This window comes from Suncus etruscus, chromosome 15 (genome assembly GCF_024139225.1).
Source record: "Suncus etruscus isolate mSunEtr1 chromosome 15, mSunEtr1.pri.cur, whole genome shotgun sequence".
Classification (NCBI taxonomy): domain Eukaryota; kingdom Metazoa; phylum Chordata; class Mammalia; order Eulipotyphla; family Soricidae; genus Suncus; species Suncus etruscus.
In genome coordinates this window covers 4,223,281-4,250,817 of record NC_064862.1, presented here as the reverse complement: position 1 = coordinate 4,250,817, position 27,537 = coordinate 4,223,281, and the positions used below count along the sequence as shown (strand labels likewise).

Below are 27,537 nucleotides of genomic sequence, written 5' to 3'. Positions count from 1 at the left end.
TACTGTTAAGAAATATTATAATGTATTACAATCTGGGGACTTGAGGGACAAAGTAATTGTACATGGATTCTGTCTTATTTATCTTAATGTTCTTTGGCTGAAATTTCAAAGTTAATATATCAGCAAGGGGACTTCTGAGAATTATGTTATGGGTGATTGTCCTTCCACTGTAACTTTACCTTGTCCTCTTACTTTGCACCCTTGTTCTCATAATTAAAAATAAAAATTAAAAAAAAAAAAAAAGCTGGAGTGGGGGCCGGAGAGATAGCATGGAGGTAAGGCATTTGCCTTTCATGCAGGAGGTCATCGGTTCGAATCCCGGTGCCCCATATGGTCCTCCGTGCCTGTCAGGAGCAATTTCTGAGCCTGGAGCCAGGAATAACCCCTGAGCACTGCCGATTGTGACCCAAAAAACCACACACAAAAAAAAAAAAAGTTGGAGTGGCCATAATTAAATCTGATGACATCAACTTTAGATCTGAAAAGCGATAAGGGATTAAGATGGACATTTTGTACTAATCAGGGTATGTACAGCAGGGAGGGATAATATCACACTCCTAAACATATATGCAACTCAATGAGGGACCAGCAAATATTTAATACAATTGTTGACATCTGAAAGAAGACATCAAGTGGCAACACAATAATAGTGGAGAGACCTCAACATTGCCATGACACCACCTTGATAGATACCAGAGCTGAAACTCAACAAGAATATGCCTAGCTCTGAAAAGAGAAATGGAAGAAATTGGACATATATATGGCACTTCATCCCCAGAAAACTGTATACTCATTCTTCTCCAGTGCAGGGATAGATCTCTATGCTGGCCCATAAAACACATATCCGTAAAATCAAGAAGATAGATATCATATAGACAAACCTTCTCGAATTGGCAGTGCATTGAAATTAGCAGTGAACTACACAAGGGACACAGAAGAAAAACTTCAACACCTGGAAATATAAACAGCTCTACTACTGAACAACCATTGGTTGAGAGATGAAATTCAAGAGAAAATCAAAAGATTTCTAAAAACAAATGACAATGAAGACACAAATTATCAGAATTTATAGGACAACCAGCTAATGTGGGTACTAAGAGAAAATTTTATAGCTTTGCAAGGTAGATATTCAGGAAAGATGAAGGAGCCTACATGAATAGTTTATTGACGACAGTATAAAATTAGAAAGTGATCAACATATGAAACCAAAAATAAGTAGGGTCAGAAGGAATTAACCAAACGTAGAGCAGAAATCAATGAAGTGAAAAATCCAAAGTCAATTTGAAAGATCAAAGAAAGCAAAAGTTAGTTCTTTGAAAATAAACAAACAAAATACAAAAATACAAGATTGATAAACCACTATCAAAACTCACAAAGAAACAGAGAAAGAGAGAGAAAGAAACTTAAACTTAATAACTGGATTAGAAATGAAAAGGGTAGATGACTACGATACTGGCAGAGATTTTTTTTTTTTTGTGTTTTGGGCCACACACGGCGGTGCTCAGGGGTTACTCCTGGCTGTCTGCTCAGAAATAGCTCCTGGGGGGCAGGCAGGGGGGACCATATGGGACACAGGGATTCGAACCAACCACCTTTGGTCCTGGATCGTCTGCTTGGAAGGCAAAACGCCGCTGTGCTATCGTCTCCGGGCCCGATACTGCAGAGATTTAAAGGTAATCAGAGACTACTTTGAGAAACTCTATACCAGGGGTCTCAAACTCAATTTATCTGGGGACCGCAGAGGCAAAGTTGAGGTGAGGCAGGACCGCATAAGGGTCATTCACGAAAAAAGGTCCTCAAACGTCATTTATTAACAGTTTTAAATTATTTCTTCTGAACATGAATAGAACATTGAGTGATGATCATGAACAGTTCTTCTGAACATGGCATCTTTTGCCTATTCCTTGCTGCCAGAGACTTGACAGCGTTTCTTCGCACAAATCTGAACCACATTTAGCTTTAGAGAGGAAGCAGTTGAGACCCTCAGTATGGCTTGAAGAGTGATCATCATTAAGTCTAGACCTGTACTTTGACTTAGGAGGTTCAATGTGGAGAATAACTTTTCACACAAATATGTGCTCCCAAAAAGGCACATGGTGCGCTAGAAGGTTCGGGAAAGCTCAGGGAAGCTGGGGGGCAATTCTCTCAAAAATTGCCCATGCATGTCTGCTTTTCCACTAATCTCCCTGAACTTGGCTTTGAATCAGAGTGCATTGCAGGTCAATGAGCTCCATTTGAAGCACAGGAGGGACATCTTGCACATCAAAGGAAAAGGGGTCCCCCAAAAAGTTTGGAAAGTGGCTTTGTGCTTTTTGAAGTTCCTGCAAATCTGTGATCAAATTCCTTCTCTAGCTTAAAAATAGCATCAACATATTTCTCAGCACTGAATGGTAGATTGCCTGCATCCACAAGTCCTTGCATGCTGGGAAATGGCAAAGGTTTGTCTGAGAGAGCTGGGATTTCCATAACACAAGTTTTGTGGAGAATGCTCTCATTGTTGTCATAGGCAGCACTGATAAGCTGCCCCGGGCCTTGTAACATCTTGTTTAGTACATTCATCTTATGTGTGATGTCAACAAGAAAAGCTAAGTCCATGAGCCATTTGTGATCACTCAACTCAGAAACAGCATTCCCATCCTTCTCTCACTTCTTCTCTGAACTCAAAAAATCTTTTCAGGACATTTCCCCTGCTGAGCCAATGTACCTCAGTGAAATAGAGCACATCTCTATATTCTTGACTCCATTTTCTCCTAAAAAAGCACGGAACCATCCTGTGCTTTAAGGCCCTGGATCTGACTTGGTTGATGCATTTCACAACAACAGATATCATATTGTCACACAACAGGCATTTACTGCAAAAGACCTGCTGATGGATAATGCGGTGAAGAGCAATGGCCTTCTCTACACCCTCCTCTTCAAGTTTTTTTTGAACAAGTGCCACCAGTCCATTTTTCCTCCTTGTCATCAATGGTGCTCCACCAGTCATTATTCCAACAAACCATGGCAAATCTGCATTCTCAATGGCATCAGATGCTGAAATATCTCATTAGCGGTGGTCTAGCCATGCATTGGAATTATTGTGAGCAGCTCCTCTGTCAATTCAAAATTGCAATCAACACCACGGGCATAAATTGTGAGCTGTGCAGTGTCTGTTATATTTGTGCCCTCGTCAAGAGCAACTGAGTATGCATCAAAACATTTGGCTTTCTTACACAGTTGATGATAAATGTCACTTGACATGTCAGAAATGCGCTTTGCCACAGTGTTGGCAGAAAGGCTGATTTTGCTAAAGCGACCTTTCTTTTCTGGACAGATAATACTTGCAGCCTGTAACATGCATTTTTTAACAAACTCTTGTTCTGTGAATGGTTTCCCTGCCTTAGCAGTCATCTCACTAACCATGTAACTAGCTTCGACTGATGCAACATTCTCTTTGGTTGCTTTCTTTTTGTTTTTTGGTTTTTGGGCCACACCCGGCGGTGCTCAGGGGTTACTCCTGGCTGTCTGCTCAGAAATAGCTCCTGGCAGGCACGGGGGACCATATGGGACACTGGGATTCGAACCAACCACCTTTGGTCTTGGATCGGCTGCTTGCAAGGCAAACGCCACTGTGCTATCTCTCCGGGCCCTTTGGTTGCTTTTTTGAAGAAAGCTTGTTGTCTCATTAGACATGCTTTAAGACTGGCAACCGGGTTGGCTGTCTCATTTCCTTGATATTTTGCACAATCCTCAGCATGTTTAGTTGAATAATGGTGTTTCAAGTTGTATTCCTTGTGCACTGCAACTTTCTCTGAGCAAATAAAACATGTGGGGATGCCCCTGTGCTCAACAAAGAAATACTGCATCACCTACTTTTCCTGAAATTGTCTGTGCTCATCATCAATCTTTCTCTTCACTGCAGGCTTTGATGAAGTCATGATGAAGGTATGACAAAATCTAATTCTGTAATAAACTTCTCTTCCTTCTCTTCTTTAGGCCTCCAATAATGCAAGGGACAGCAGGCAGGAGCAGCGGAAATGACGTCTACGCTAGGTGCAAAGTATTCGTGATTATTCGCTTACCGAATATTTGCAATAAAAAATTGTATTAGTAAGAAAAAAGTCGCAAAAAATCGCATTAAACATTTGCATACCCCGACGGAAGTGCTTGGGGTATGCGAATGTTTAATGCAATTTTTTTCTTACTAATGCGATTTTTATAGCGATTATTCAGTAAGTGAATAATAGTGAATACTGTGATATTTGAAGGCCAGCCGCGGGCCACAAAATGTTGTACAGAAGGCCGCAAACAGCCCGCGGACCGTGAGTTTGAGACCACTGCTCTATACTATGAAACATGATAACCTGGAAGAAATGGATAAGTTCTTGAACTCATAATCTATGGTTAAATCAGGATGATCTAGCATATATAAACAGACTTTACACTACTGAGGAAATTAGATTGATAATTAAAAGTCTCCCCCAAACAAAAGCCCAGGCCCTTATGGATTCACTAACAAATCTTTCAAACCTTTCAAGATGAATCCTTTTCAGACTTTTTCATGAAATTGAAATATCGGGACCACTCAAAATAGTTTTTAGGAAGCTAACATCCCCTTGATACCAAAACCAGAGAGGCTGCAAAAAAAAAAAAAAAAAAAAAAAAAAAAAAAAAAACAAGAAAAGAAAAGAAAAAGAAAACTACAGACCAATATCCCTCATGAACACAGATGCAAAGATCCTCAACAAAATTCTACCAAATAGGATCCAATCAAGAAGGTCATACATCATGACCAAGTAGGATTCATTCTGGGAATGAAAGAATAGTTTAACATATGTAAATCAATAAACATATTACACTACATCAACAAAAGGAAAATAAAAACCACATGATCATATCAATAGATACTTAGAAAGCATTTGATAAAGTCCAACACCCATTTTTGATAGAAACTCTCATCAAGAAGGGAATGGAAGGAACTTTTCTCAACATAGTCAAAGCCATCTACCACAAGTTAATGGCAAATATTATTCTCACTGTGATAAACTAAAAAGCCTTTTCTTAATAGTGTTAAAAAACAAGGATGCCTTCTCACCACTCCTATTCAACACAGTGCTGGAAGTTCTTGCCATAACAATTAGGCAAGAAAAAGATATCAAGGTATCTAGATTGGAAAGAAAAAAATGAAGCTCTCAATGTTTGCAGATGACATGGTACTATATTTAGAAAACCCTGAAGAATCTACTAAAAAGCTTCTAGAAACAATATCTAGAAACAATTCATATAGCAAAGTGGCAGGTTACAAAATTAACATGCAAAAGTCAATGGCCTTCTTATACACTAATAATGATAGAGAAGAAATGAACATTAAAAAAACAATCCCGAAAAGGCCCTTGGTGCTGAACACTACTGCAGGGGACTGAGACCTTCCCCACCAGATCATCCTCCAGGGTAAGGCCTGGCTGCTGGGTTTCTGGGGAGAGAAACTTCTCCCCTATGCATACACAACTGGGAGAGGCTGGAGCTGGAGTCAACAGACTCCACATGCCAGGACTTCACTGTTCCTCTTTCAACTGGTCTGTGGGGGACACTGAGTGGGAGAGCTAGCCAAAAGGCCCCCTGTGCTGAACACTAGTGCTAGACTAGCCTTCAGGGCAAAGCCTCGAAGCTGGGTCTTGGGGGTGGGGGTGGGGCTGTGGGAGAAAAATCATACCCTTCTGTGGCCATAAATGGGGCTATGTGGTGGACCCCCTTGCAGGGGTGTCTTTTCTTACTAGTTCTAATTTTCAAAAGCGTGCAGGCACATTAATATGATTTTTAACCATTATCCAACAACTCTCCTAGTTTTAGATGTTCCTAGGAAAGGAAATGGAATGCCCAAGATTTGGAGGATAATACGTGAATAGATCTCTAAAGTCAATCTATATGTGGGCTTGATTTTCTACACAATGGTCTTCTGACTGCCATAAACCATAAACAATCCATCTATATAGTGTATATAGCCCCTTTTATATATATATTATCCCTCCCGCACTCCAGAATCTCTTCTACCCCCTCATCCCCCAATCGTAATGTGTTATCCCTCCTTATTTAATGCTCTTTACCCTCGGTTCTTAACTCGTTAGGCACCAAGACCGACCTCCTGCCCCATAAACTATCACCCAGCTTCTCAACGAAAAGACACCCTCTCAGTCCCCCATCTCGTACTTTGGCAAGAAACTACAACCAACATGCCTGCTGACTCATGCTATGTGGCCCCTCTCACCCCCCTTGAATTGTGGACTGTTGCATGATATCAAATTCAGCTTCAGAAAACCTCCCAGCTCAAGGACACTACATGATTCCATAATGCCGCAGATCATATCTCAAACTCAGGATCAAGGTCTGTGATAGAAAAAGTGCCTTGATTTCACCCCCCAGAAGAATATCTCAGAAGACCTGGTAGAGAGGCCTATATTGCTTTTGTATGTTTAGTACCTTTATAATAATGCATCTTAAGATGTGTATTTCTAAATATAAATGTAGCCTCCTCCATCACCTGCTTTCTTCAATTACGTTTTTTTTTTAAACTCAGTTTTATTTATTTATTCTATTTTTTATATATACATATTTTCTTTATTCTCACCAGTTTTGGTGCTGATTGGTACAAAAACCAAGAAAAAGACTTGCCTGGGATAAGGGCTCAGGTCAGGGCCAGAGCACAGAGACTGTGTAGCCTGTCATCTTTGCCCAGAATAGTACCAGCAATACAGTAAGACACCATATGCTTTTGTGTAGGCACAGTAAAAAGGGGGAAACCATAGACACAGAAACAAGATCTTATCTTCTAGTTATAAGAACTCATACTTTTTATAACAACAAGGGTGTCTCTCACCCTGAACATGTGTCATGTGGATACAACTCAGTCTCCATGAGATTGGGCAGTGTTAGACCAACCCCAAACCCCAGATTCCAGGTGTAGAACTGGTACAACTCCCTGCAACAACACCAGGAACCAAACTCTGCTGGAAAATTTCTAACACTGCTCTGGCACCAACTCGCGCCAGTTCTGATATGACATCCCAACAATGAGGAAATGACAACCTGATCTAATACTAGGCTGTCCTACCTAACAGTAAGAGGAAATCAGAAGTTCTATCATGCTTTGATCTGTGCAAAAACCAAGAGCACTAAATACAGAAAACTGACTTTGACAACTTACCTTGGGACCAATAAGAAAAACCCTACCCTAGGCTGTAGCCTAGGACTCATGCAAAAATCAAGATCTCTAATTACAGAGGCTCGACTTTGACAACAGAGACTGAGCAGAACTTTTGGAACCATAATATCCTAGGCTTCCGCTTAGTGATCTGAGAAAAAACAAAGAACACTTATTACAGAAGACTGAACACAACAACAATGATGGAACAGAACTCCTAGAACCATAAAGACTCTATCCTAGACCTTGTCCTATGAACTGCACAAATACCAAGATCTCTATCTACAGTGGCCTGATTTTATCATCCACAACTGAGAGGAAAGTTTCCTGGCACCACAAAAAAGCCCTTGGGATGTGGTAATGAGCACTTATGGAGCCAGTAGTTGTTCCCATGAAGGTATGCTTCAAGGTCAAAGAAACCCTGTATCTCTTAGGCCAAGGGAATTCCCTTTCTTCCCCAATACTTACTGTGCCTATGCAAAAAAAAAAAAAAGAAAAAAAAAAGAAAAAAAAAAAAAGAACAAGATGGGGGAGCACCAGACCCTGCCACACTAGCATTCCTTATTTTTTCGTTTGTTTTTGTTTTTCTTTTCCTCTTTTTTTCTTCCACTTTTTCTTTCTTTTTCACTCTTGTGGTTATTATTTGGTGATTTTTTTTGTTGTTGTTGCTGGGTGCATTTTTTTTCTTTTTTCTTTTTGGTAGTTGCTACCAATTTTTTTATTTTTCTTTTCCTTTTTATCTCCAAACAGAATCATTCAGCCTCATAAATTGAGGGGGGGGTGGGAAAGAATGGTACCAGAACAAGATCAGTCATATTGTCAGCCTTGAACACCAAACCCAAAGTCAATGACTGTAGTATCAAATAATTAACGAAGGAGCTGGATGGCCATGGAATGTGAAGGATTTCTCTCTGCCATCCCAGGCCATGTGGCTCCGTAACCCCATAGAGCTGGTGGGTCCCAGGCCCAGGTGATTGGCGTAATCAAAACTCACAGGCAGGCATCAGGAACCATCAGCTTTATTCATGCCCTAACCACCACAGGTGTGTGGCCTATCTCATAACCTTTCAAGCATTCGGCCATTCTTAGCCCTGCATCTTATAATTCAGCCATCTTCCTTTGGCCTCCATCCTGGTCAAAGACCAAAAGAGGCAAAGAACCTAAAGCCCGCGAGCGCAGCAGGGCAGACCCTTAATTCCCTGGCTTCAGGGTTTATCTACCTATTCCAAGACCCCTCCCAGGAATGGGCAGGGTTTTGCAGGTAAGGTTACACCTAATATCTGGTTCCCAAGACCCCTCCAGAAATGGGTGGGTCTCAGGTAGCTACACCTAGTAGATCCAGGGTCTCAGATAGGTACACTACAAATGACAACAGAATTGATACCCAATCTACAATAAGCTCTAAAGTGGGGACCAGTTACACTAATATTCTGGGGGTAAAGGTGGGCATGCATGGGATGCATGCCAGGAATAGGGGTGGAGGGAAGACAACACTGGTAGTGGGAATCCCCCTCATTCATTGTCACTATGTACCTTAAATATTACTGTGAAAGATTTGTAATTCACTTTGGTCACAATATAAAAAGAAGATAGCAAAAAAAAACCCCAAAACAAACCAAACAATCCCATTTACTTTAGTGTCACACAAACGCAAATGCCTTGTAGTCAACTTGACTAAAGAAGGTGAAGGACCTATAAAAAGAAAACTATAAAACACTGCTTCAAGAAATAAAAGAGGACACATGAAAATGGAGACATTTTAACCTGCCATTGAATCATTAGGATTAACATTAAAATGGCAATATTCCTCAAAGCACTGTATAGACTTAATGCAATTCCTCTAAGGATACTCATGATATTCTTAAAAAAAAAGTGGCTCAAACATTCCTGAAATTTATTTGGAACAATACACACCCACAAATAGCTAAAGCAATCCTTGGGAAACATGGGAGACATGTTTGGGAAATATGGGAGACATCCCTTTCCCTAATTTTAAATTTATTACAAAGCAATAGTTACTAAAACAGCAGGGTACTTGAATAAAGATAAACTCTCAGATCAGTGGAATAGATTTGAGTATTCAGAGAATGTTCCCCAGACATTCAATCAATTAATTTTTGGTAAAGGGGCCAGAAATGCAAAATGGAACAAGGAAAGCCTCTTCAACAAGTGGTGTTGGCAGAACTGTCAGCCACTTGCAAGAAAGTGAACTCACATTTCCATCTAACCCATGCACAAAGGCCAAATCCAAATGGATCAAAGACCTCGATATTGGACCCCAAACCATAAGGTATATTGATCAACACATAGGTAAAAAAATCCATGACATTGAGACATCTTCAAAGAGGAGACATCACTCTCCAAACAAGTGGAAGCAGAGATAAGCCAAGGGAAATATATTTAGCTGAGAAGCTTCTGCAGAAGCTCAAAGAAAATAGTCCCTAGGATACAAAAACCACCCACAGAAAGGGAGAAATGATTCACCCAATACCCATTAAATAAGGGGCAAATATCGCAAATATACAAGGTACTGACAGAACTTAACAGGAAAAAAATCTAACCTCATCAAAAAATGGGGAGAAGAAATGAACAGATAATTCCTCAAAGAAAAAATACAACTGGCCAAAAGGCACATGGAAAAAAATGCTCCACATCACTAATCATCAGAGAGATGCAAATCAAAACAACGAGGTGCCATCTCATGCCACAGAGACTGGCACACATTACAAAGAACAAGAACAATCAGTGCTGGCGGGGATGTGGAGAGAAAGGAACTCTCATTCACTGTTGGTGGGAATGCCATCTCGTCCAACCTTTAACAATATGGAGATTCTTAAGAAGACTGGAAATTGAGCTCCCATATAATCCAGCTATACTCCTAGGAATATACCCTAGGAACACAAAAACACAACACAAAAATGCCTTCTGCACACCTATATTCATTACAGCACTATTCACAATAGCCAGGCTCTGGAAACAACCAAGATGCCCTTCAACAGATGAATGGCTAAAGAAACTGTGGCTCATATACACAATGGAATTTTATGCAGCCATTATTACAATTATTGTAATAATTCCCAGAAACAACAGAGAAGAGGGCTGTAATGACTGGCTCTCACCAGTCAGATGTGAAGCTCACCAGATGTGAAGCTCACCACATAGAATCCTGAGTTTAGTTAGAGAGATGACTACACTAACTATCATGACAACGGTAATGAGGTAATGAATGAGAGTAGAATACTTGACTTGAATACAGTCAAGGGGTGGGGAAGGAGGGAGTTGGGGGCATTGGTGGTGGGAAGGCTGTACTGGTGACAGGGGTGTTTGTTTTTTTTTAAATGACTGAAACCTAACTACAATCATGTATGTAATCATGGTGCTTAAATAAAGAAGAAAATTAAAATTAAAGAAGAAAATTAAAAAAAATTAAGACACTACAACATTTTTTTGTTTGTTTGTTTTATTTGGCCACACCTGGTGTTGCTCAGGGGTTATTCCTGGCTATGAGACTCAGAAATTGCTCCTGGCTTGGGGGACTGTATAGGATGCCAGGGGATCGAATGGCAGTCAGTCCTAGGTTAGCTGCTGCAAGTGGCTTTTGTCTTGCAGCACCAGTGGGATTTCAAGAAATCCACTTCAGGGAGAGTGGGTTGCATGGGCTGTGAAATATGAAATATGAAATAAATGAAACCACACACAGAGTATGTAGGGTCAACACATCTTCTGGCAGGAGTGCAACAAGTTTAATTTTTTGAGCAGGGGGATTTATAGGGGTAAAACTAGCCATAGGTGTAAAGAAAAATAATTATAATCACAAAGCAAAGTACAACAGTAACAACACCTAAGCTATGGGTGTGACTGTAAAAATTCTAAATTACAAAGAAGAAGGTTACAACTCAAGGCAGCTCTTTGCAAGCTTACTTCAAATGCAAAATCAGGGATTAGGAAGTAGAAAATATCTAGGAATGTAATCTTCACTGGGCTAGGCTCTATTGTTTTAGAAGTCAAGTAAAGGAAGGAGCCAAATCCTCTTAGGTGTGGTTCCCTTAGTCTGAGGAAAGTCAATAGCCCAGGATCTGCATTCTGGAAAATCTGCATTTAAAAAAGAGAAAAAATATTGTTTTAACCTTTAGGTGTTAAATATTATTCAGAAAAAGGGGTTCTCTTAGTAATCTTTGGTGCTGAAATTTGAGCCAAATTATTTGATAGGGGCCACAATTTTGCCCGAGATTTACAAAGGAGAGATAGCCAAATAATGACCAAAAATGTAATACCAAGCATCTTTTTGGAAATTCCTCAATCATCCACGCAGCGGAAAAAGGCGTCCACAGGGGGCCTTTTGAGGAACCCCGTGGGGGTTATTTCAGTTCTCTCTACCAAGAAAATCCGAGGATACATCTGGTGAGCTGAGCTCCCCTAAAAGTTTATGTATGCTGTGGCAGTTAGCGGCATGCAAGGTAAACACCCTACCACTCCCCCACTGCTCCGGCCCCAAGACACTACAACATTCGTATAGGGAGCACTGTAGTGGGAGTCCATGACTTTCAGATGTGCTCTGCAGCTGTTTCCGTGGATAAAAGCATTAGGACCTTATTATAGACCTCTATTAAGGACAGTTAATTGAACACCCGCTCAATCTAAACTACCATTTCCATTGCTACAGGTCTCTGAAGTTTAGAAGAGAATACAAGCGGGGCCAGAGTGGTGGAGCAGGGCATAAGGCATCTGCCTTGTGTGCTTTAGCCTAGGATGGACCGCTGTTTGATCCCCCTGCATCCCATATGATCCCCCAAGCCAGGGGCGATTTCTGAGCAAATAGCCAGGAGTAATCGCTGAGTGTCACTAGGTGTGACCTAAAAACCAAAAAAAAAAAGAAAAAAAAAAAGAAAAAAAAGAAGAGAATATAAGCTTTTGTGTTTCTCCTCTTCCACTCTGTTTCTTTTTTTCTTCTTGCTATACTCTGGAGCCAGTGCTCCATCCCCCCTCCCCCCAGCGTCCTTTTACTAAGCCACTCACTGTAGCTATTTTCTTGGAAATGTTTGCATCCTAAACGGAAGGGTAGGAAGATATAAAGTGACCTCTGGTTGTTGGGTCATAGATTTGCCCTTTCCTCTGTGAATGTAATTTATGTTTCCAAGAACTCAGAAGCTGATGCATTACGTCTTGTATGTAAGTGCTGCAAAAGTGCCAGTGTATCTGTTGTAGTACCACGGGACACTAGAGGGCATGCACACTAATATTCAAATAACTAATTCAGCTGATTGCCACTTCAGAATCTGCCAAGTATCCTTTCCAGGGAGGCAAAAGGTGGGAAGTGGTTTGTGAGTTCCTAAAAACATGGTTTCACTACACTTGCAAGTAAATTATGATCTGATTTGCATGATGACAGTAGCTCTTACTTTTGATTTTTTTTTTTGAGCCACACCCGGCGGTGCTCAGGGGTTACTCCTGGCTGTCTGCTCAGAAATAGCTCCTGGCAGGCACGGGGGACCATATGGGACACCGGGATTCGAACCAACCACCTTTGGTCCTGGATCGGCTGCTTGCAAGGCAAACGCCGCTGTGCTATCTCTCCAGGCCCACTTTTGATTTTTTTAAAGTTCCAGGGATCAAGTCCAGGGCATGTAAGGCAAAAGCTCTATTTCAGAGCAATACCCCCACCCACAGATCTCATCTTTTTTGGGCAGGGGGCATAACCAGAAGTATTCAGGGGTCACTCCGGGCTCTTCATTCAGTTGTTATTCCTGGAGGTGCTCAGGGATCATATGGAATGCTGGAGATCAAACTCATGTTGGCTGCATGCAAGGCAAGCGCCCTACCCACTTTCCTATCACTCTGGCCCTCAAATCTCATTTTTTTTGGTTTCTTTGGGTCACACCCGGCAGTGCTCAGGGGTTACTCCTGACTCTACGCTCAGAAATCGCTCCTGGCAGGCTCGGGGGGACCCTATGGGATGCCGGGATTCGAACCACCGTCCTTCCACATGCAAGGCAGATATCTTACCCTCCATGCTATCTCTCAGGCCCCTCAAATCTCATTTTTAATGATAACTGCCATGTTTTTATTCTAAAAGCTTGCATATGCTGTCTCATTTAATCATTATGTTACTAGCAGGTACCACTGCTATGTCATCATTTCACAGATGAAGAATTTAGTTTGAGAGCCAAACTCCCACATTTTTGCAGTGGGTTTTGAATTTAGAGCGACATATTTGCAATAACATATTTTAATATTATGGTAAAATTACATTATAAGTTTATTCACTTATGTAGGTCCTTCCATGTTCCGTAAGTGTTTAAGGAATTTACAAAGCTGGACAAAAAAATAAACTAATAAACTAAAGGGAACGTAACTTCAGATTGCAATCTTCTTTATCCACCACAAGAAGGCAGTGCAGCACTAGCAAGCGCTAAGGTTGCTATTACTCTGGCTAATGAGCGGGAAGCCAGCGTTTTGGGTTTTTGGCGACACCTGGTAGTGCTCAGGGCTCTGTGTTCTGTCTCAGTCTCAACAACTTTTAGAAGTCTCAGACTTTTAGAAGCCAGGAACAATGTGGGATTAGATTTAGCATTACATGCAGAAAGAACTTATTTTAAAGGATGCTCACAATTTCGAGGAGGCCATATACTGACAAATCTGAGGTTATGCATGTCAGAAGATTAATTTAGAGCGTTACCAACAAAAGAAAAAAATATTCTACAGGAGTCAAAGATCAACAAAAAGAATAAAATTGTTTCTTAAGAGCTGACCACCGAGAATGACTGGGGGGTTGGATGGTCTTATGCCAAAGTGCTTCAGGGTTAAGATCTTCCTGTTTTTGGCCAAAGGTGTTTATTTTCAATTTCTCCATAATTTGTTGTGCCTATGCAAACGACAATTGCCACACACACACACACACACACACACACACACACACACACACACACACACATCTTTTTTTTTTTTTAGTGTATTCCCTATCTCTGGAGAAAAAAAAAGGGAGCATAATAAACCTTCAGCTATTGCATTAATAACTTTATTGGTAATACAATACTTTTCACAAATATAACTGCTAATGAACACTCCCCCCTTCTTTTTCCATTTTTAAATTCTCTATTCTCTATTTTTTTTAATAACTTTGCTTTCTTTCAAATACAAATGTATCATGATCATTATGTCAACAGTGTGATACATTTTCTTTAAATAAATTAAAAAAATGAATAATACTTTTTTTTTTTTTGTTTTTGGGCCACACCCGTTTGACGCTCAGGGGCTACTCCTGGTTTTGTGCTCAGAAATCACCCCTGGCTTGGGGGGACCATATGGGACACCGGGGGATCGAACCGCGGTCCATCCACTTGCAAGGCAGACACCTAACCTGTAGTGCCACCTTCCCGGCCCCGAATAATACTTTTTTTTACTCTTAAAACAAATGGTTTCAGTGAAATTCTCCTCATTCATTGTGAGGTCAAGTCCCATGCCTTACTTTAGAACAGGATCGCAGCTTTGATTTTATTTCACCGTAGACATGCAAATATGTGTGTTCCAAAGATACTGTAACTGTCTAAAATATCACTCTCCTTTCTTCCGATTTTTGTTGGTGTCCCACTCTCATCTTCTGGCAGTGAAGATAAAGCTAGTCCTTCGAGTATTGGATCTCGGACCATCTGCAGATGGTCATGTGGGTGTGACACAGGAGGATCCTTTGAGGGGATGGCTCTGATTACAGGTGGATTCTGCTATTCCTGTTGTGAAGGATTCTTTCTTCATCACCGGTCAGCTTTTCCGTGTTGTTTTCAATAGCTAGTAGCTAGATGTTGAGGCGGTGTCTGTACTTAGCAACACATTTTCCTTGGAACATTCTTGCCCTCTTTAGTGATGCTGCATATTGTCCATGATAATTGTTATTAATTATACTGGCTAAATTGGACATCAAGTTGGTGCCTATCACTGCACAATCATTCCCTTTCTAAAAGATGAGGAAATGGAGGAACAGATCCATTCAGAGTGTACTGTGAAAACTCAGCTCGGACTCAAAGCTTTGGATTCCAGCATCTGAATTCTTGACACATAGGCCTACTTCTCTCAATGGATATCATCATCACTTTACTGATTTCTAAAAGATCTTGGGACCAGAATTTTGTGCTTTGGTATTTGATGCTTCAACTACTTGGGAAGTAAATTCAGTTTAAAAAGCAAATTTTTTTCCTGAGAAGCTTTTACTCTCTCTTGCCTTTTCACTTTGGTTTACAGGGATCCTTGTCTTCTCTTTTTCACTGGATTTATTGCAAAGTTGTAATAATGCTTTCCAGTTTGCATCTCTCCATTGGGCCATTTGAGCAACTTGAGGGTAGGAACTGGATTTTATTCATCTCATGTCCTTCTATGTCTAAGCAACTGCCATAGCCATCAATGAGTGAGCACTTGAAACATGTTAAGAATGCTGCGAATTCCAACGGTTCCCGGGGGACACAGGGGAACGCGGGAGTTGAGGCCTGCAGCATGGAGGAAGGTGGAGCCCTGGGCAGCTGGCCGGGTGGTCCACCCACTGGTCTTATTGGGGGTCTGGGGCATGCAGCTGTGGGTCACCTGCGCTTCAGGATTCCTGCTTTTCCGAGGCCTCCCCAGGCATCCTTTTGGCCTGGTGCAGAGCAAACTCTTCCCTCCCAGTTTATTGCCACGTGTCATGGCTGTGCCTTCGCCAACCTTGCATCTTGGCTTCCCAGTACTCCTGGACTCAGCTCTCCTTCTGGGAGACCAGCCCGCTCTTCCTGCTGCTCCTGAGCTTCCTGCTGGCTGCTGCCAACGACCAATGGCTGGAACCCCGCACCTCGCATAGGGTGGAGAAGGAACGGGCTCTGGGCCAGGAGGTGCCAGGCCCAGGCAGCCGACAAGGGCCCGACCCAAAACGCCAGCTGCAGGCCCAGGATCCCAAGGAACAGCGCCCTGCGAAGGACCTTCTGCTACCACGGCTTGTTGTTGCTGTGTAACCTGGGCTGTCTGCTGGCCAAAGGGCTCTGTCTAGCCTGTTTCGCCCTGGGCCTTCAGACCCTGTAGCTCCCATGGCCTCCCAGGCCGCTTTGGGGCTCCCAATAAGTCGACATACTTGGGACCTGAGTGAGAGCGCAGCATGGGAGGGCATTTGCCTTACACGCACACAACCAACCCAGGTTGGATCTCCACCTCCCAACAGGTCCCCTGAGCACTGCCAGGAGTAATTCCTGAGTGCAGAGCCAGAAGTAACTTCTGGGTACTGCCGTATGTGGCCCCCAAACAAAATAAAAACCATAAACAATGATGCTAAGGGGCTGGAGCTATAGCACAGCGGTAGGGCATTTGCTTTGTACAGGACCGACCTTGGTTTGATCTCCGGCATCCCCAAGCCAGGAGCGATTTCTGAGCGCATAGTCAGGAGTAACCCCTGTGTGGCCCCCAAACCAAACCAAACAAACAGAACCTCCCCTCAAGAAACCCAAAACAACAATAACAAAAAGAATGATGCTAAGGGGTAAGCAGTTGCTTTGCACACAGTTGACCCAGGTTCTATCCCTGGCACCACATATGATACTTTGAGCTCTACCATGGAGATTCCTGAATACAGAGCCAGGAATAAAACCTAAGCACAGCTGAGAGTTGCCCCTGCCCCCACAGAATGATGCTAACTATATAAGTGATCATTTAAATTACAGTCATACAAGCAAGACCTTCTCATGCTTTCTTTACAGATGAGGAATATGGGGCTTGTAGAACTCCAGAAGCTTTTCTGAGATCAGTTTCTGCAAAGTGCAGAGCAGGAACTGATGCCAGGGACTTAAGAGCAGGTGCCTGTGTGACTGGACATCAATACCCTCAGAGGACAAGTGTAGCAGCTGATAGATTTGAAGTAGACTTAATTTAATAATTATTATTTAGTGACAGAATTTATACAATATGGAAAAAGTACGCAAATCAGTTGTTCAAGCTTTTTATTTATTTGTTTTGAGGCTGCACTCAGCAATTGATCAGGGCTTACTACACTCTACACTCAGGAGTGGGTCGTGTGCAAGACAAGCTAAAAGATCTGGGTGAGGACAGCCAAGGCTAGAGCTACTGCTTTGTGTCTATAGAGCTTATGTTTAGAGAGAAAAAGATTTCTCGAGGCCAAGACTCTAGGCCAGGCTGATATGCCTGGAAGCTCAGACTGTATAGTCCACAGATGGCTAGACTTTTGCAAATCAGAAACCTGCCAACCTTGGGAGCTGGATCATCAGGCAACTTGATGGTGGACCCTAAGAAGGAGGACTTTGTTCATTATGGACATAAGTTTTGTCAGCTTGTGCCTTCCATAGCATCTGTTCAAGAATTACCTCAGTCTTTGGAAAATGACTTCAGAAACAAAGCATAATCATTTCTCTTTTAAGGACAGATTTGACTTCTGGAAACAACGAAATAAGCACCAAATCTGCTACATAAGGGGATGATCAGAGAGCTGGTTACAAATGAGGGTGACTTTCTTAACTAATTCAATAACTCAAATATATTGTTCTTTTTTTAAAATTAATTTAGTTAAAGAAAATGCATTACAGGTACTATATATATATATATATATATATATATATTTTTTTTTTTTTTGGTTTTTGAGGTCACACCCATTTGATGCTCAAGGGTTACTCCTGGCTAAGCACTCAGAAATTGCCCCTGGCTTGGGGGGACCATATGGGACGCTGGGGGATCGAACCGCCGTCCTTCCTTGGCTAGCGCTTGCAAGGCAGACACATTACCTCTAGCGCCACCTCACCCACAAGAAAATGCATTACATAGTTGACATACTGATAATAATACTTTTTTTTATTTAAACACCTTGATTACATACATGATTGTGTTTGGGTTTCAGTCTTGTAAAGAACACCACCCATCACCAGTGCAACATTCCCATCACCAATGTCCCAAGTCTCCCTCCTCCCCACCCGACCCCCGCCTGTACTCTAAACAGGCTCTCCATTTCCCTCATACATTCTCATTATTAGGACAGTTCAAAATGTAGTTATTTCTCTAACTAAACTCATCACTCTTTGTGGTGAGCTTCCTGAGGTGGGCTGGAACTTCCAGCTCTTTTCTCTTTTGTGTCTGAAAATTATTATTGCAAGAATGTCTTTCATTTTTCTTAAAACCCATAGATGAGTGAGACCATTCTGCATTTTTCTCTCTCTCTCTCTGACTTATTTCACTCAGCATAATAGATTCCGTGTACATCCATGTATAGGAAAATTTCATGACTTCATCTCTCCTGACAGCTGCATAATATTCCATTGTGTATATGTACCACAGTTTCTTTAGCCATTCGTCTGTTGAAGGGCATCTTGGTTGTTTCCAGAGTCTTGCTATGGTAAATAGTGCTGCAATGAATATAGGTGTAAGGAAGGGGTTTTTGTATTGTATTTTTATGTTCCTAGGAGTGGTATAGCTGGGTCGTATGGGAGCTCGATTTCCAGTTTTTGGAGGAATCTCCATATCGCTTTCCATAAAGGTTGAACTAGACGGCATTCCCACCAGCAGTGGATAAGAGTTCCTTTCTCTCCACATCCCCACCAACACTGTTTATTCTCATTCTTTGTGATGTGTGCCATTCTCTGGGGTGTGAGGTGGTATCTCATCGTTGTTTTGATTTTAAGAAGACCAAAAGCAACATTTTTTTTAAAAAAAAGAAAATTGAAAGAAAAACAAGAGATGGAAGAGAGAGGAAAGAATATTTTTGAAAATTATTAACTCACAAGAAGCACCAGCAGAAAGTTTAGTAAGCTCTTCTTTCTTTTTCTTTTTAAGAAAGGATGAGAGTTAAAAAAATACAGTAATAATGGTGTGAGAGTGACAATTGTTGTTTGCATAGGCCCCAGAAAAATATGGGTAAAATGGAAAATAAAAGCCTTGGCCTAAATACAAGGAGACCTTATCCCTGAAGTTTTCTGGCATTACACTGACTCTGGGTTCCAAGCATACTAGGTTATTCAACCCTGAGTCATTCTCTGTGGTCACAGTGAAATTTTTTCTGCACATTAGCTGTTGTTGGCGTATGGTTTCGGTAAAGATTCTGGTTTTTGTGCCAGAAAGATTCTGGTTTCTGTGTTTCATCGAAGTCAGGATGATGTGGAGTATCCTCTAGTTTCACCTCACCTTAGATGCAGAGTGTCCTGCCCTGCAAGCAAGTTGTTGCTGTTGCTGAGTCATCTGTGTGTTAAGGAAACACTCCTTACAGTAAAGTCAATGCCAGGGTAGCATTTGGGGCTTCGCTGGTAGAGTTTTGCTTCCTGGTGATGTTGTAGACAATTGTGGTTGTTTCCGTAGATGGTCAATGGTTCAGAGGTGTATAAGCAATGCCCATTCTTCTGAGGCCTGAGCCAAGTCATTATGTCAGTGTTCAGGGTATAAGGCCTAACTGCATTACAAAATTTGTGTTCCTAACTCTATAGATAATAACTTGTTTGTATATGTAGTATTTTCCCATTTTAATGCACCTATGCAAAAGAGGAACAATGCCACAATGTATTATTGGTGCCTCTGGGAGCCGAGGGACCAAGTCCAGCAAGCCCCTTAATTTGGTTCTAACATGAATTTTTTTTTTTTTTTGTGGTTTTTGGGTCACACCCGGCAGTGCTCAGGGGTTATTCCTGGCTCCAGGCTCAGAAATTGCTCCTGGCAGTTACGGGGGACCATATGGGACGCTGGGATTCGAACTGATGACCTCCTGCATGAAAGGCATACACCTTGCCTCCATGCTATCTCTCTGGCCCCCTAACATGAATTCTAAAGCGAAAGACTTCTACCAGAATTCCTTGTTGAACAGATCCCAAAGAAAGAAAAACAAACAAACAAAATACAGTGGGCACAATTGTCACTGTATAAGGGGATATTCAATAAGAGTTATAGTGGTTAAAGGAATACATCTAAGATATTCAAAGGAGATATGCATGTCCCTTTTATATCATTAAGAAATAGTCGGAGGAGGGTGCTGAATCTTGGACTCCACTTTGGTCTGTAATTTGGTCTTCTGGAGTCTGCAAAATGACTCCCAGCAGTTCTATATTGGGAAATGCCTTTGAGTGAGAACTAATCAGAAACCTAGTAGAGTAGCAACCACAGTTATGCAGTGAAGGAAGGTGGAGGACAGGAAGCCGCTGAGAGTAGATAAGTAGGAACAGAGTACTGGTTTCTTCTCAGCCTGAGAGTCTATTTTTTTTCACTTTGGTAGTTGGTTGGCAGCTGGCTTGAGTGGGGATAATAATGTGCTTCGCAGGGAGCCAAGAACAGAGGGTAAAAATGGTTAAATGTGGGATAATAGGTGGTGGAATGAGGACTAAAAATGAGTTTGTGGGTGGTGAGTCAAGGGGGGGGAAAGGAAAATATACAACATAGAGACAGATTAAACCCAATGATATCCAAATAATTGTCTATACTTTCCCGTGTGGTTTCACAATGGACAGGGGTAGGAAGGAAAGTTGCCTGCGACTTCCTGAAGCCAGCCCCTCTTGTGCTCTTGTGCTGCCATTCCCCATGCTGGCAAAAGCTCCCACTTCTTTTCATTTTTGGATTTTGGCCCATACCTGGCAGAGGTTACTCCTGACTCTGTGCTTAGAAATTTCTCCTGGCAGGTTCAGAGGACCATGTGAGATGCCAAATATTGAACCCAGGTCAGCTGCTTGAAAGGCAAACACCCTATCCACTGTGCTATCACTCCAGCATCCTCAAATAATTTTCTTGCAAGGACTGTAATTAGACTCTGAAGGCATTTCCTGGAGACTGCTTCCAAAAATATTACAAGAAATGGCTATATTAAAAGTATAAATTTGGGGCCCGGAGAGATAGCACAGCAGCATTTGCCTTGCAAGCAGCCGATCCAGGACCAAAGGTGGTTGGTTCAAATCCCGGTGTCCTATATGGTCCCCCGTGCCTGCCAGGAGCTATTTCTGAGCAGACAGCCAGGAGTCACCCCTGAGCACCGCCGGGTGTGGCCCAAAAACCAAAAAAAAAAAAAACAAAAAAAAAACAAAAACAAAACCCCCCAAAAAGTATAAATTTGGATAAGTTTGAGAAGGACACACAAATTTTATTTTATTTTATTTCATTTTATTTATTTATTTATTTTTTGTTTTTGTTTTTGGGCCACACCTGGTGACGCTCAGGGGTTACTCCTGGCTATGCGCTCAGAAGTCGCTCCTGGCTTGGGGGACCATATGGGATGCCGGGGGATCGAACCGCGGTCCTTCCAAGGCTAGCGCAGGTAAGGCAGGCACCTTACCTCCAGCGCCACCGCCCGGCCCCACAAATTTTATTTTTTTTAAATATATTTTTTATTTAAGTTACATGATCATAGTTGGGTTACAGTCATAACCAAAACACTCCCCCCTTCACCAGTGTAACATTACCCCCTCCCCTCTTCCCATTCCCTGCCTGTATTCGAGACAGGCATTCTACTACAGTTATTTGTTTTTAAGTTCAGTAAGTTGTATTTTTTTTCCTTAAAGGATAAGAGTAAAAAAAAAATATAATAAAGGTGTGATAGTGGTAATTGCTGTTGTTTGCATAGGTCCAGAAAAATGGGGAAAATAGAAAAAAATCCTTGACCTGATTACAAAAAGGCCTCACCACAGAAGTTTATTGGCATAAGACCGACTCTGGGTTCCAGGCATACCAGTCTGTCCAACTCGAGTCATTTTCTGTGGTCCTGGTGAAACTTTTTCACACTTTAGCTATTGTTGGTATCAGATTCTTATATTTAAAGACTCTGGATTCTGTGCATTTCTTTCATCAATGTCAGGCTGATATGAAGCATCCTCTAGTTTCAGTATACCATTTAATGTGCAGCGATCTGCCCTGCATGCAGACTATTGCTGAGTTGTCTGGGTGTTGGGAGCACACTTTGGAGTAAGTCAATGCCAAAGCAGTGGTAGGTCTTCCCTGGTAGAGGCTTGGATCCTGGTAATGTAATATACAATTGTGGTTGTTTCCATAGATGGTATCCATTGTTCAGGTGTGTGTGGGCGATGCCCATTCTTCTGAGGCCTGAGCCAAATCATTATGCCAATGTTCAGGGTAAAAGGCCTAATTACATTACCAAATTTGTGTTCCCATCTCTATTAGATAAGAACTTGTTTGCATATGTATTATTTTCCAATTTTAATGTCAAATTTTAAATAAATTATTTCTGGTAGAATTGTCAGTAAGTCAGCCTGTCATAGGAATTTTATATTATTACTATATTTTGGCCTTACCTGGATAAGTTCAAATTCAATATTTTCAAAGCTAGTTGTTTTGTTTGTTTTTGGGCCACATCTGGCAGTGTTCAGCATATACTTCTAGCTCTGTCTTCATTTATTCCTGGTGGTGCTTGGGGGACCATATGAGATTCCAGGGTTCAAACTCAGGTCAGCTGCATGCAAGGCAAATGCCCTCCTTGCTGTGCTAATGCTAATGTGCTGTACTAATGCCCCTCAAAGTTAGTTTTGCCAGAGGACAGAGTAAAGTTTGGGGCAAAGGTAAAATATCTATAACTATTTACATTAAAAGAAGTTTTGTTTATAATTTATTTATATAATGGTTTTTGAAAACACCAAGTAGTGTCCAAGGTTTGCTCCTGGCTCTGTGCTCAGTGATCACTCCTGTCTATTTTTTGGGACCATATGTGGTACTTGGGATCAAACTGGGGCTGGCTGTGTGCAAGACAACTGCTTTAACCTCTGTACTATCTCTCTGGCACCAAAAAAGAATGACTTTGATAAAAGCTATTGAAACAATGCATCCTGCAAACATCAATTTTCTTTTTTTTTTTCTTGGTTTTTGGACCACACCCATTTGATGCTCAGGGATTACTCCTGGCTATGCGCTCAGAAATAGCCCCTGGCTTAGGGAACCATGTGGGACTCCGATCGATCGAACAGCGGTCCATCCTATGCTAGCGCTTGCAAGGCAGACACCTTACCTCTAGCACCACCTTCCCGGCTCCAAACATCAATTTTCTTATACTTATTGATCTAAAAAGACTTTTAGATCTATTGGCTATTATCTACTGGAACTCTATATCATGACCAAATATTTTAGAAGATAAATTTTCTCCTTTTAATAACATATTCCTGCTACCCAGTGTCTCTTTTTCCTCTTTCCCTCCTTTCCTGATTTTTTATTTTTCTGTTTTCCTTTCTATAAACTGGGGTCAAGGGTTATCTAAGTATTGTCCTTTTATTCCATTGCATTTCTTTGCTCAGTTATACTTTCAAAATTTTATTTTATTATTTTATTAAAAACTGAATTATAAGATTACAAAGCTTACCAAAAATCATAAAAGTTGGGCCGGTGAGGTGGCGCTAGAGGTAAGGTGTCTGCCTTGCAAGCACTAGCCAAGGAAGGACAGCGGTTCGATCCCTTGGCGTCCCATATGGTCCCCCCTAAGCCAGGGGCAATTTCTTAGTGCTTAGCCAGAAGTAACCCCTGAGCATCAAACGGGTGTGGCCCGAAAAAACACAAAAAATTATTAAAGTTACAAAGATTTATGATTTAATTTTAGGCATATATCGTTCCAATACTAATCCCTTCACCGTTGCCCACTACCCTTTACCACTGTCCTCAGTTTTCCTGTTAATTCCACAGTCTTCCATTGTGGCAGGCACAATTCTCCTCCCACATTGTCCCAGTGTTCTCTTCCCTAGCTTCCCCATCTTCCCCACTATCCTGTCTCAGTGATAAGCTCCCTACTGAAGACCAGTTTTCCTGCTCTTAATTTCTTTCTGTTTTTTTTTTTTTTTGGGTCACACCTGGCAGTGCTCAGGGGTTACTCCTGGCTCTATGCTCAGAAGTCACTCCTGACAGGCTTGGGGGACCACATGGGATGCTGGGATTCAAACTGGGGTCTGTCCTACATTGGCCATGTGCAAGGCAAATGACTTACCACTGTACTATTGCTCCAGCCCTCTATTTGTTCTTTTTAAAAATTTTAATATTTATTTTCATTATTTAGTTATTTAATATTTATTACTTTTATTTATTTATGATTATATTATTTTTTTATGTTTTACAAGTCTTTCACAGTTGTATTTCAGTAAAATAGTGACAGTGAGTTGGGACTGTTTCCACCACCATTGGTGACCTCCCTCCATCATAGTTCTCAGAATGCATCCAGTACCTCCACCCTTAGTCCCCTAGACTGCTAGCATAATAGGCCCATTTTGTGTAAGTTTGTTATAGTTTGAGTCTCTTGATTCTATTGTCCTTGACTTTGGTTTGTGGGGTCTACCTTTTCTTAAAGTAGATCTTTCAGTTCTTTTAAGGTTTGTTTTTTAATTTGTAATGTTTCAGAGCTCTTGTTTATCTGTGAAGCATTGACTCCTTTTTTAAACATGAATGAAAGTCTGGCTGGGTGAAGCATTCATTTGGTTGATTTTATTTACTATATATATATATATATGTTATATACTATAACCTACAGCTGCCTTTGGGCCTGGAGGGTTTCTTGTGATAAATTGCTCTAAATCTTAAGTTTGCTTCTTTGTACAATTTCCTCTTCTAATCTCACTGTTTTTAGTATTCAAGCTATGGTTTTCATAATTGTGACCAGTGTGTTTGACTTGGTGTGCTTTTATTTGGACCTCTTATTCCTGGTACATTTTAGACATTCAAGATGTGGGTTCAAGCATTCTTCAGCTCTGGGAATTTCTCAGTGATTATGACTTTGTTACTTCTTTATAGGGAGTTTCTCTTTTTTTTTTTTTTTTTGTGGTTTTTGGGTCACACCCGGCAGTCCTCAGGGGTTTTTCTTGGCTCTGTGCTCAGAAATTGTTCCTGGCATGCATGGGGGACCATATGGGATGCTGGGATTCGAACCGATGACCTTCTGCATGAAAGGTAAACACCTTACCCCCATACTATCTCTTCGGCCCCAATATAGGGAGTTTCTTTCTGTTCCTCTGGTACCCCAATGGTTCTCATGTTGCACCTGTTGAATTATACCAACAGTCTGTTGTTGTCTGTTCACTTATTTTTGAGGTTATTTTCCATCTTTTATTCATTTATTTTGACTCTAATTTATTTATTTATTTATTTATTTATTTATTTATTTTTGTTTTTTTGGGCCACACCCGTTGACGCTCAGAGGTTACTCCTGGCTATGCGCTCAGAAGTCGCTCCTGGCTTGGGGGACCATATGGGACACCGGGGGATCGAACCGCAGTCTGTCCAAGGCTAGCGCAGGCAAGGCAGGCACCTTACCTCCAGCGCTACCGCCCGGCCCCGACTCCAATTTCTTACACTGAATGGAGGTATTATGCAGCTCATCTTCCAGATTACTGATTCAGTCCTCAACAGCTATTACTCTGCTGTTGAGGCTTCCCAGTGAGGTTTTCATTTAACCTGCCATTCTTTTCAGTCCTGATATTTCTGTTTGAAGTTTTATTCAAATTGTTTGAAGATTACTAAAGTAATCTCTTTAGTCCTATGAGCTGTCCTTTCCATGTTTTTCTTTGAGTTCTTTGAACAGCCTTAACATTTCCTCTGATCAGAGAGATTATGTATATTGCTGATGTTACTTGAGTCTTAAGAACTAGCATCTTCATTCAGAAGGTGTGGTAGGTGTCAGACTGGTCTTCATGGCCACGCCTGGTAAATTGGGCCCTGGGGAGAGGGTGGGGGAGAGAAATCCCTCCCCTATGCATACACAAACTACAGAGGCAGGGGCTGGGCTCAGAAGACTCCACATGCCAGGACTTCTGGGTGTCTTCGACTGCTATGTTGGGGGCTCTGGGCAGGACAGCTAGCCATAGGCCCCCTAGGCTGACCACTTAGTCCAGGGGACTGAGATTTCCCCACGCCAGACTGGTCTTCATGGCCATGCCTGGTAAATCGGGCCCTGGGGGGAAGGTGGGGAAGAGAAATTCCTTCCCTATGCATACTGGACCCCATTCAGGAGTTTTGCGCCTGCACGACATATATACTTTTTAACTACACCTAAAAATATTCTTAATTCTCGACTGTTTCTAGGGAAAAAAATGGAATCCCCTAGATTTGGAGGATAATATTTAAATAGGTCTCTAAAATCAGTGTATATGTAGACGTGACTTTCTATACAATGGTCCTTTTTGACTGCCAAGCCTAATCTATAAACAATTCATCTATACAATGTATATAGCCTCTCTGATATATTTCACCTCCCCCACACAAGAGCCCCTTCTACTCCCTCATCTCCCAATCCAGATTCGTTATCTTCCCCTCAATTAACCCTCTTTACCCTCAGTTCTTTATTTTGTTAGGCACCAAGACCGACCTCCTGCCCCAACAGATTCTGCCCTTTCGCACACTCCTACAAAGCTCATTATTACTCTTTAACTCTCATTCCTAACTATTAGTACCCCACATTTACCCTTTTTAACTTCAGTACTACACAGTCCTAATCACAGACCAAAGTCGTGCATTGGATTTAACAACCCCCAACTATTTCAAAAGACATAAAATGGACACATATTTATGTGTATTTTCTTTAACAGCTATAACTCTTTCTAAATAATCTTTTACTGTGAAGATTCTACCCACTTTTTTATCTTGTCTTCTCTTTGTGAACTTTTAATAATAAGGAATTTTGGTGGAAGAGTCCCTCACTTTAATGCTTATGATTGAACCATGTCATGGGGATTGTTGCACTTGTTCTTATGGCCCCCATATGTGCCGATAATGCCACATGGTATTGTTCCTTGTTTGCATAGGCACATCAAAATGGGAAAATACTATACATACAAATATGTTCTTATCTAATAGAGATTGGAACACACAAATCTTGTAGTGCAATGGGACCTTACACCCTGAACATTAACATAATGACCTGGCACAGGCCTCAGAAGAATGGGCATCCTCCATTCACCCCTGATCCAGGGAAGATATCTTTGAAACATCCAAGGTTTTTTTTATAACAACACCTGGAAGCAATCCTCTACCAGGGAAGACCCTACTACTGCTCTGACATCGACCTGCTCAAAAGAGACTTCCCTTAACACTAAGAAGACTTGACAACAACAACAACCTGCTTACAGGACAGGGTTCTCTGCATTGCCCTTTAATTGTGAGGTGAAATGAGAGGACGCTCTGCACCATCCTGACTGCAATGTAGGATATGCAGATTCCAGGATCTTTTTTTTTTTTTTTTTTTTTTTTAGTTTTTGGGTCACACCCGGCGGTGCTCAGGGGTTACTCCTGGCTGTCTGCTCAGAAATAGCTCCTGGCAGGCACGGGGGACCATATGGGACACCGGGATTTGAACCAACCACCTTTGGTCCTGGATGGGCTGCTTGCAAGGCAAACGCCGCTGTGCTATCTCTCTGGGCCCAGATTCCAGGATCTTTAATACAGAAACATGATACCAACAATAGAGA

The 27,537-nt window shown here is 41.6% G+C and overlaps 1 protein-coding gene and 1 pseudogene across 1 annotated transcript in view; both read left to right on the top strand.

Moving 5' to 3' along the window:
* Positions 1-27,537, top strand: part of BCLAF1 (BCL2 associated transcription factor 1) — a 1,193,665-nt gene that overhangs the window by 102,183 nt on the left and 1,063,945 nt on the right. The window lies entirely within an intron of this gene.
* Positions 15,639-16,213, top strand: LOC126029721 (transmembrane protein 205-like; annotated as a pseudogene).